The sequence below is a fragment of the Rhinichthys klamathensis genome, unplaced genomic scaffold (genome assembly GCF_029890125.1).
Source record: "Rhinichthys klamathensis goyatoka isolate OS25496 unplaced genomic scaffold, OSU_Roscu_1.1 h1tg000079l_1, whole genome shotgun sequence".
Classification (NCBI taxonomy): Eukaryota; Metazoa; Chordata; class Actinopteri; order Cypriniformes; family Leuciscidae; genus Rhinichthys; species Rhinichthys klamathensis.
Genome location: NW_026606621.1, coordinates 633,578 through 643,217, shown reverse-complemented (window position 1 = coordinate 643,217; position 9,640 = coordinate 633,578). Strand labels below are relative to the sequence as shown.

General features: G+C 52.2%; 1 long non-coding RNA gene across 1 annotated transcript; it reads right to left on the bottom strand.

Moving 5' to 3' along the window:
• Positions 1-7,665: 7,665 nt before the first annotated feature.
• LOC130085433 (uncharacterized) lies at positions 7,666-8,405 on the bottom strand. Its single transcript, XR_008807147.1, has 2 exons — positions 8,112-8,405; positions 7,666-7,774 (listed from the first exon to the last, which is right to left on the bottom strand). It is a non-coding gene; the product is annotated as an uncharacterized LOC130085433 (long non-coding RNA).
• Between the last annotated feature and the right edge of the window lie 1,235 nt (positions 8,406-9,640).

Sequence of the window (9,640 nt, the reverse complement as noted above, 5' to 3'; positions counted from 1 at the left end):
AGTGAGTGAATGGGTGAATGTGAGGCAAAATGTAAAGGGCTTTGGTGGCCATTGGGTCTGTGAAAGCGCTATATAAATGCAGCCCATTTACCATATATAAGAAAATCTTAAGTAATTCACCTTTAAGAAAGGGAGAGAGAGAGACTCTCTTCTGTTTCGGACTGAAGATTAACTAGCGAGATTCTGATAGTTTCTTAGAAACTTTACAAAGGACATCCTCTCTAGAGCGAGCTGTTCTTGCTGTCATCTCTTCAGAGGAAAATGGCATTAAAGGACCGTTAAATGCCTACAGAAGTGCTTGGTCAGCACTCATCCCAGCATTAATCCTTTTTTACATTTGTAGACAGTGATATCAGCACATTTCTTAATTGTATCAAAGCAGCTTCACAGCAATAAACAAGTCAGTTCAGTGTTGATTCAGTTCCCTTTTCGTTGTCACTCCGAGTTCCGTCGGATGACGACGAATGGGGTTTCGCTTAGAAAGCCAATCGACTTCGAATACTTCAAAACGAGCCAATGGCAAAGAAATGCCATGGGTCTGCGGAATTTGCATAGCGTAGCACCGCCCCACCTCGTGGGTATTTAAGGAGCACGCTGGCAGCAAACCGGCATGTTTTCGCTTCGGAGCCAAGGTGATCCTTCGTTCCACAAGCCATTCCTGAATTTGTCAGTTCTTCAAACGAGCAAGATTCTCTGGTGTTGGTGTGACGGCGATCTTCGGCGAGCGCGCACTTCCTGCGTATCTGTCTGTGGTTCGACAGCGAGTGTGTTTCTCCCCGAGCGCTTCAACACAATCAGGTTTCTATTCTCACAAAAGAGCTTGCACGTGGCACGTCTTTTTAAAGATGCCTCGCCCGTGCACTTCTGGTTGCGGTAGGCTGGTTGACGACTCTGATGGGCACGAGTGGTGCATAGTGTGTTTGGGCATTGATCACGCTAGAGCAGCACTCGTGGATGACTCATGTTCTCTCTGTGGGAACATGACCATCGCAGCATTACGGTCAAGACTCGGTGATCTCGCAAGAGTGAGGGTCCCCTCATCCACACCCCGATCTACTGACTCTAGAAATAGAGCTAGTACTTCGGCTGGTGGCCAGGGTGATCTGAGGGTGACGGTTTGGAACCAAGCGCCGACTATCAGTCCGTGCCCAGCCGCACCCTCTCCAATGCTGCAACCCGTGAGTGCTCAGGGGATTCCGGCGAGATCATCTTCGGGTGTCCCGCGGGTTTCCTTTGGCGCTCCAGAGGAAGATGCCATGTCTATTGCAGCATCACAAGGTGGGTCGGAGTCTGCTGGAAGTGAAGACTCATCACAGCTGCCGCCTTCGGGTGTGACTACAGTTGTGCCAGAGTCAGATCCAGAGATGACGGCCATGCAGTCTCGAGCCGCCGCGAGCATCGGGTTAGAGTGGAACCCTCCGCCCTGTCCCGAGCGCTCGCGGCTGGATGACTGGTATTTGGGTCAGGCTGCGGACCCCCGTCCGCGTCAGGCCCCGAAATCCTTTCTTCCCGGACGTGCATGATGAGATCTCGAAGTCCTGGAAGACTCCCATGTCTTCCCGTGACCGCTCGATGATCTCATCCGCCTTTCCTCCCCTCGATGAGGCCGCTGCCCGTGGGTACACTGGGCTTCCCCCGGTCGAACGCTCTGTTGCGATGCAACTGTGTCCTCAGAGCGCTTCGTCTCGTGGTGAGCCAAAGCACCCATCCAAAGCCTGTAGGTATTCGTCTACGTTAGTGGCGAAGTCCTACAGAGCTGCGGGACAGGCAGCCACCTCTTTGCATGCCATGGCCATTCTGCAGGTCTACCAGGCCCAGATGCTCAGGGACATGCACGAGGGTAGGACGGACCCAGGGCTCTTCAATGAGCTGCGCGCCGCCACCGACCTTGCTCTCCGAGCGACGAAGGTGACCGCACACTCCCTGGGTTTGGTGATGTCCACAGCCGTGGTCCAGGAGAGACATCTATGGCTTAATCTTGCCGATATGAAGGATGCCGAGCGGTCCCGGCTGCTCGACACCCCCATATCGCAAGATGGCCTTTTCGGCGGTGCAGTCGAGGACTTTGCCCAACAGTTCTCGACTGCGCAGAAACAGACTGAGGCTATTAAGCATATTCTGCCCCGACGGCCCGCTGCTGCCTCCACCCAGCCGACCGGGCAGAGTACTCAGTCTGTTCGCCGCCGAGGGCGCCCTCCTGCGACTCCCGCCCCTCCCGCCCGGCCCAAGCAGCAGCCTCCACCCGGGCCCGGTCGCGGAGGAAGTCGCAAGAAGGCGCCCCAGCCCTCTCCAGCCCCGCCCCCCGCTAAACGCCGGGCCAAGCGGCGCTCCTGAGACGGGCTGCTCAGGGATGACGTGTGTTTCTCAGGAGGTGGTAGCAGGACCACTCCTTCCCCCGGTGGAGGGCCGGGGGAGAATCTTTTGTTCTCCACTCCCCGCTGCTCACCCACGGGTGGGCAGCACCCTAATGTGGTTAAAGAAAGAAATAACACGTTCATCCCTGAGCACACAGAGTTCTTGGACGACACGGTGCGCCGCCCCCGGGCCGTGCACCCCTCGTCCTCCTCTGTCCCAGAGCCGGATGACAGTGCGCGCCGTCTCCGGACCGTACCACTCTCATCCCCCTCTGTCGCCAGACCCCTGGCAGAGCAGACCCCCGTGGAACGTTCGTCCTTCCCTGGTCTCCTCTGTCAGGGCGCGGTTCATGACTGCACCCCCACATCGGGCCGCTATGCCGTCCACGTCTGGGTCAGTCATACCGCCTCGCTGCCCCACCGACGGGAAGTCTGTGGTTCGCATGACCCCGCTGGTTCAGTCCTTGGGAGCTTGGTTAGAGCTTCCCAACCTGTCCCGCTGGGTCGCACGAACGATCAGGCTCGGCTACGCGATTCAGTTCGCGCGGTCTCCTCCCCGCTTCAGGGGAGTCCGCTCCACTATGGTCGGTGGCAATGCCCCTATCATGAGAGCGGAGGTTGCTACCCTGCTGGCGAAGGGTGCGATCGAGACTGTCCCTCCAGCCGAAATGAGGTCCGGGTTTTACAGCCCCTACTTCATTGTTCCGAAGAAAACCGGTGGGTTACGGCCAATCCTGGACCTGCGCGTATTGAACCGCTCCCTTCACAGGCTGCCGTTCAAGATGCTCACCGCCAAACGCGTTTTCGAATGTGTGCGGCACCAGGATTGGTTTGCAGCGATCGACCTGAAGGACGCCTACTTTCATGTCTCCATTCTCCCTCGACACAGACCGTTCCTACGGTTTGCTTTCGAGGGACAGGCATATCAGTACGCAGTTCTCCCATTCGGGCTAGCCCTGTCCCCTCGCGTCTTCACGAAGGTCGTCGAGGCAGCCCTTGTTCCCCTCCGGGAACACGGGGTTCGCATTCTGAACTATCTCGACGACTGGCTGATTCTAGCTCACTCTCGAGATCAGCTTTGCGAACACAGGGATTTGGTACTCCGCCATGTAGCCCGTTTGGGCCTTCGGGTCAACTGGGAGAAGAGCAAACTTTGCCCCGTGCAGAGGATCTCTTTTCTCGGTATGGAGATCGACTCGGTCGCCATGTCCGCGCAGCTTACGAGCGAGCGCGCGCAGTCACTGCTGACTTGCCTGAGACAGTTCGAGGGCAAGAGTGCGGTTCCACTGAAACTTTTTCAGAGGCTCCTGGGGCATATGGCATCTGCAGCCGCGGCAACGCCGCTCGGATTGCTTCATATGAGACCGCTTCAGCTTTGGCTTCGCGACCGAGTCCCGAGGTGGGCATGGCAACACGGCACGCTCCGAGTACCAGTTACTCCGACCTGCCGTCAGACCTTCACCCCGTGGGGGAACCTCAGCTTTCTACGGGCAGGAGTGCCTCTGGAACGAGCTTCCCGGCATGTTGTTGTAACGACAGATGCCTCCACCACGGGCTGGGGTGCCATGTGCAATGGACGTGCTGCCGCGGGCTCCTGGACAGGACCCCACCGCTTATGGCACATCAATTGCCTCGAGTTGCAGGCTGTACGTCTTGCTCTGCGCCGCTTCCGGGCCGTGCTCAAGAATCAACACGTACTAGTCCGAACAGACAATACCGCCACTGTAGCGTACATCAACCGTCAAGGTGGTCTGCGCTCCCGCCGTATGTCGCAACTCGCCCGCCACCTCCTCTTTTGGAGTCAGAAGCATCTGAGGTCGCTTCGAGCCATTTACATCCCTGGAGCCCTGAACTGTGCAGCCGACGAGCTGTCACGGCTTCAGCCCCTCCCCGGAGATTGGCGACTCCATCCCCAGACGGTTCAGCTGATTTGGGACCAGTTCGGGGACGCACAGATAGATCTGTTTGCCTCTCACGACTCGACCCATTGCGCCCAGTATTATTCCCTGACCGAGGGCACGCTCGGCACGGATGCTCTGGCGCACAGCTGGCCGCGGGGCCGCAAATATGCGTTTCCCCCAGTGAGCCTTCTTGCGCAACTCCTGCGCAAGGTCAGGGAGGACGAGGAGCAGGTCACTCTGGTCGCACCGTACTGGCCCACCCGGACCTGGTTCTCCGAACTTGTACTCCTCGCGACAGCACCTCCTTGGCCGATTCCTCTGAGGAAGGACCTCCTTTCTCAGGGACGGGGCACCCTATGGCACTCTCGTCCCGATCTTTGGAACCTCCACGTGTGGCTCCTGGACGGGACGAGGCAGGTTTGAGTACCCTGCCACCAGCGGTGGCGGCTACCATCACTTCCGCTAGAGCGTCGTCCACGAGACACCTCTACGCGTTGAAGTGGAACCTCTTCGTCAGCTGGTGCTCTTCTCGCCGAGAAGAGCCCCGGAGTTGTTCGATCAGTGTTGTGCTTTCCTTTCTTCAAGAAGGGTTGGAGCGAAGGCTGTCTCCCTCCACCCTTAAGGTCTATGTAGCCGCTATTGCCGCACAGCATGACCTTATAGAAGGTAAGTCTTTGGGGAAACATGACCTGATCATCAGGTTCCTGAGAGGAGCGAGGAGACTGAATCCTCCTCGTCCTCCTCTCGTACCCTCTTGGGACCTCGCAGTGGTCCTAGCTGCCCTGCGCAGTGCTCCCTTTGAGCCTTTGCAGTCAGTCGAGCTAAACTTCCTATCTATGAAGACAGCGCTTCTGACTGCATTGGCCTCCGTTAAGAGGGTGGGGGACCTGCACGCATTCTCCGTTGACGAAGCGTGCCTAGAATTCGGGCCGGGCTATTCTCACGTGATCCTGAGACCCCGGCTTGGATATGTGCCCAAGGTTCCTACCACTCCCTTTCGGGACCAGGTGGTGAACCTGCAAGCGCTGCCCCGGGAGGAGGCAGACCCAGCCTTGGCACTGCTCTGTCCAGTACGTGCGCTCCGCATCTACGTAGACAGGACGCAGTGTTTCAGGACCTCAGACCAGCTCTTTGTCTGTTATGGTGGGAAGCTGAAGGGAAAGGCTCTCTCCAAGCAAAGGTTGTCTCACTGGATAGTGGACGCCATTGCTTTGGCATACCAGCAGCAAGGTCGACCGTGCCCCCTTGGTGTGACTGCCCACTCCACCCGGAGTGTGGCATCCTCTTGGGCTCTAGCGCATGGCGCCTCGCTAACAGACATCTGCAGAGCTGCAGGCTGGGCGACACCTAACACATTCGCCAGATTCTACAATCTCCGAGTGGAGCCTGTGTCCTCTCATGTACTCGCTTCAACCAGCTAGTACCGGACCCGCTCAGGTGTCTTCGCTTGCTCGCCATTCCACTCTACGGACTGGATACGTGCGATATTCTCCTCAGGTGAGCTTCTCCGAAAGCCCTGAGTTCCTCCAGCACTCCTGACGTCGGCGCCAGTGTCTCTTGCCTGCGCGTCGGCTAGGTGCCTCCCGTGTGCATGGTACCTCCCGGAGCTACCCCCACATGTGTATTCCCACTGTAAGCCTCTCTGAGCATGTGTCTTTCCCTTGGCAAGCCACCTTGCCACCCCTGGGGTTGAAATATTCCACCTGCGGCTGGATACCCCAGTGATTCCCCATATGCATCCCTCGGGTCATATGTGTATTTCTAAGTCCCCCCCTCTGGGTTGGCAGTAATTGCATACTTCCCTAAGACCTGGGATATGCTCCCCAGTGTACCTTGGTATTCCTGTGTTAAATAGGAGTCCTTCGTCCGTGCTAGTCTCACGACAGGGATCTCAGATTTACGCAGGGCACTGGAAGACAGCTGGGAAGGTGGCGTGATTAGACTGGTATCCCCATTCGTCGTCATCCGACGGAACTCGGAGTGACAACGAAAGGGAACGTCTCGGTTACGGATGTAACCCTCGTTCCCTGAGTAGGGAACGGAGACGTTCCGTCTGTCTGCCACTTCCGCTGTGCCGCGAGGATCGCCTGACCTCTGTCTTGGCTCCTCAGCGAAGAAAACATGCCGGTTTGCTGCCAGCGTGCTCCTTAAATACCCACGAGGTGGGGCGGTGCTACGCTATGCAAATTCCGCAGACCCATGGCATTTCTTTGCCATTGGCTCGTTTTGAAGTATTCGAAGTCGATTGGCTTTCTAAGCGAAACCCCATTCGTCGTCATCCGACGGAACGTCTCCGTTCCCTACTCAGGGAACGAGGGTTACATCCGTAACCGAGACGTTCAGTGTAATAACTGTGTAAAGTTCTACAATTAGGCTATAGAATTTAGTTCAAATCAGCTATAGGCAGCTCTGGAGAAGACAATAGGGTCATTATTCAGGGGTGCGTTTCCCGTACAACAACAATACTTTTACCATAGTACGATACATCGTTGAAATCAACGAGCTAGTCACCACTGATTCCCGAAACTATATGGTTGCAAATTGGTCGTTCAACCTCGTTGGTTAATGATGTCGTGCACGTGGAGGAGTAATATACTTTTAATGAATCTGTTTGAGATCGATTAACGCTAGATGTTTTGCTTTAAATTATGGACATGGCATCTGAGGGCTATTTCTAATTTTTCTCAGTTATTTTGCTTGATTTCCAGATTCAATCATAGGCTCGTTACTAGAGCATGTTCGCACATGCAATAACATTCAATAACGATGCTTTAAATCGCTTGACAAACTAAAAGACGTAAATGACATTTGTATGTATTCTAAACTAAAAGATACAGATTGCACAGCATGTCAGCTTGCTTATTTGGATCAAGATGAGGATATGAGTCCACATGTCATGCAAACAAGAAACTATGCTTCTAACCACAGCTCGAGATCTGTCGTTCCAACTACCAGTCCTTCCAGAAAGTTTTTTTTTGTGATTGTTGCGGGCAAAAATCCTTGATTATGTGGCCCGTTTTCTTTAAAAATGCGATGGAATATGCGGGATATGTATGCAATTTTATGCGATGAAATTTGCGGGGAACTTGCAAAAATTGCGGGAACTTGCTGTGGTTTGATGAAAAAGAGAAAAAAAAGTGATTCCCCCAACACCCTGTTCTCACTAGGCTACTACCTTAATGTAAAGAGTCATTTCTTATTACTTCCTATGATAAGCAAGCATACTACATCACAGAGAGTGCTGGAAATATTTAATTTCTCATCTTGTTTTATTTCAGACTGTAACGAGTGGAAAGCGCGCTCCCTGTTGAACTGTCTGCAATGTTATTATATTGTATGTGCCATGCGCAACACCCCATGTGTGCGGGTAATTTCTGTTTAATGCTACTTCTTTTATCTTATTTTGTTTATTAAGTAACGATGTGGACGGTAGAACGTGTGACAGACAGTTATACGAGTTCGATTTGGGAATAAAGTGCGAGTTGTGAGATGCCAATCGCCTCCGTGAGTCTGTCTGGCCTCTGCAATAACTTCAGCTGTGAGCTATCCCTATTTTTCTTCCAGACACAACGCGTTACAAGACCTTAATAAACACATCAAACTTACAAAACATTGAGTTAAACAAGTTCTGTAGCTTTACTAGAGGAATATGCCACAACTTCAGTAAAAATAAATAAATGAAATATTTTAAAGGGGCTATATGGAACTTTTTCCCCAAAATAAACGTAACAATAGCCTTTTTATTTTACCATTTATGACTTAAACATCTCCTGATGAGCATACTGACACCTTGTCCGCTCACATTGGCTGCACCTATAAGTGTGCTCCTGTTTTACAGCTTTTCGATGATGTTCACGTCGCGTAATTACGTCACTTCATAACGTTCCCATAGCAACAGGAGGAAATGGCTGCTCTTGTGTGAAGCAAACACAACATTTTCCAACTTTCTGCTAAGATATATGTGACTTTTTTGCGACGAAAATGCGGGGATTATGAAATCATGCAAGCCCCCCATATTTTGCGCGGAAATCAGCAATTTATGCAGCGAAATTGCGGAGTATTTGAAAAAATGCGACCCCCGCATAAATATGCAGACTTTGGCTGATTATGCATTGAATTCAGCGATCGCATAATCGTGTTTTTCTGGAGGGACTGAACTACACAACTTTGCTATGATGTTTGCGAATGTTCGTTAGAACTATGGTTTTGGGAAACACCGACTTGTTGAACCTTGCTGATAACGACGGGACTTGCGACCATAGTTGGCTAACAATGCTTTTGGGAAACGTACCCCTGCTCGAGTAAAATCTGCCTGATTTCTGCGATTTACAAGGCAAATGTTAAAACCCCCAAATCCACTTCGCTTTCCGTTCGGCCGCCTCATGAAGTGGGTGGTCTGTTACCTTGTCTAAATGCCGCATGCATTAGTCTTGCCCGCACCAGTGCAGAAAGCGCAAGGTGACTGTGGCTGTCTCCAAGCCTCACCCTCCACTGCCCGCAATACATCAGCAGATGCTCGCAGCCGGCCTGCCTAAAAGACAGCTGGGGATGCTGGGGCCCAGAGACCCCCGCCCTGACCCTGCTGCCTGCTGCCCTATGATAGATGATGATGTCCAAATAGTCGAACCGCCGCAGAGGCGACAGATAACACCTCCACTGGGCGTGGGGGAGCTTATCGAGCAGAGGCGGCAAATCCCATCAGCTGAAGAAAGGCGTATTTAAATTGCTTGGCTGGGTCGCGTCGATATTGAATTGCAGCCGGCTAAAAGTGTGAGGTTTTAATGTAATCACAAGAAGCGGCGCAAATGCCAGGGGAACATTTATTCGCAGGTGCCTCTTGAGTTATTGACAGAGAGTTGAGCTGGGGAAAATTACAGGGTAAATGTCTTATTTCAAAGGAAAAATCAAATGAAGGTTTGTATTAGGCTTGTAATGAAATGAAGGCCTGTTGAATAACCTCTGCTCTAAAAAGAACTGATGTTTTCTAACCACAGTAAGGTCTTAATGCTGAGGACAGTATGATTTGTTTGAAGATTACGGCAAACTTGCTGCTGAAAGTTTGCCCATCTTTCATAGATTTTCTTTGTACCGGGTAATGACATTTCTTGTTTCAAAAGAAAGCATCGAGGACTTGAAAGGGAATTTAATGGAGGCCAAGCCACAGGGTATGAATATGTGTTTTAAAACTTTAAATCTTTATGGACATTAGATCAAATGCGCACTGTGGTTATCAATCCAAAATCTGTAAGTCAGTAAAGATGGGCTCAGACTCCAGGAGTTTTTTTTTAAATCTTAACCAATTGTTGAAATCTGGTTGAGTCACGTACATACAGTAAGGATAATCTTCACAGATTTTCTACTTTCGAATCTCAAACCTGCACACAA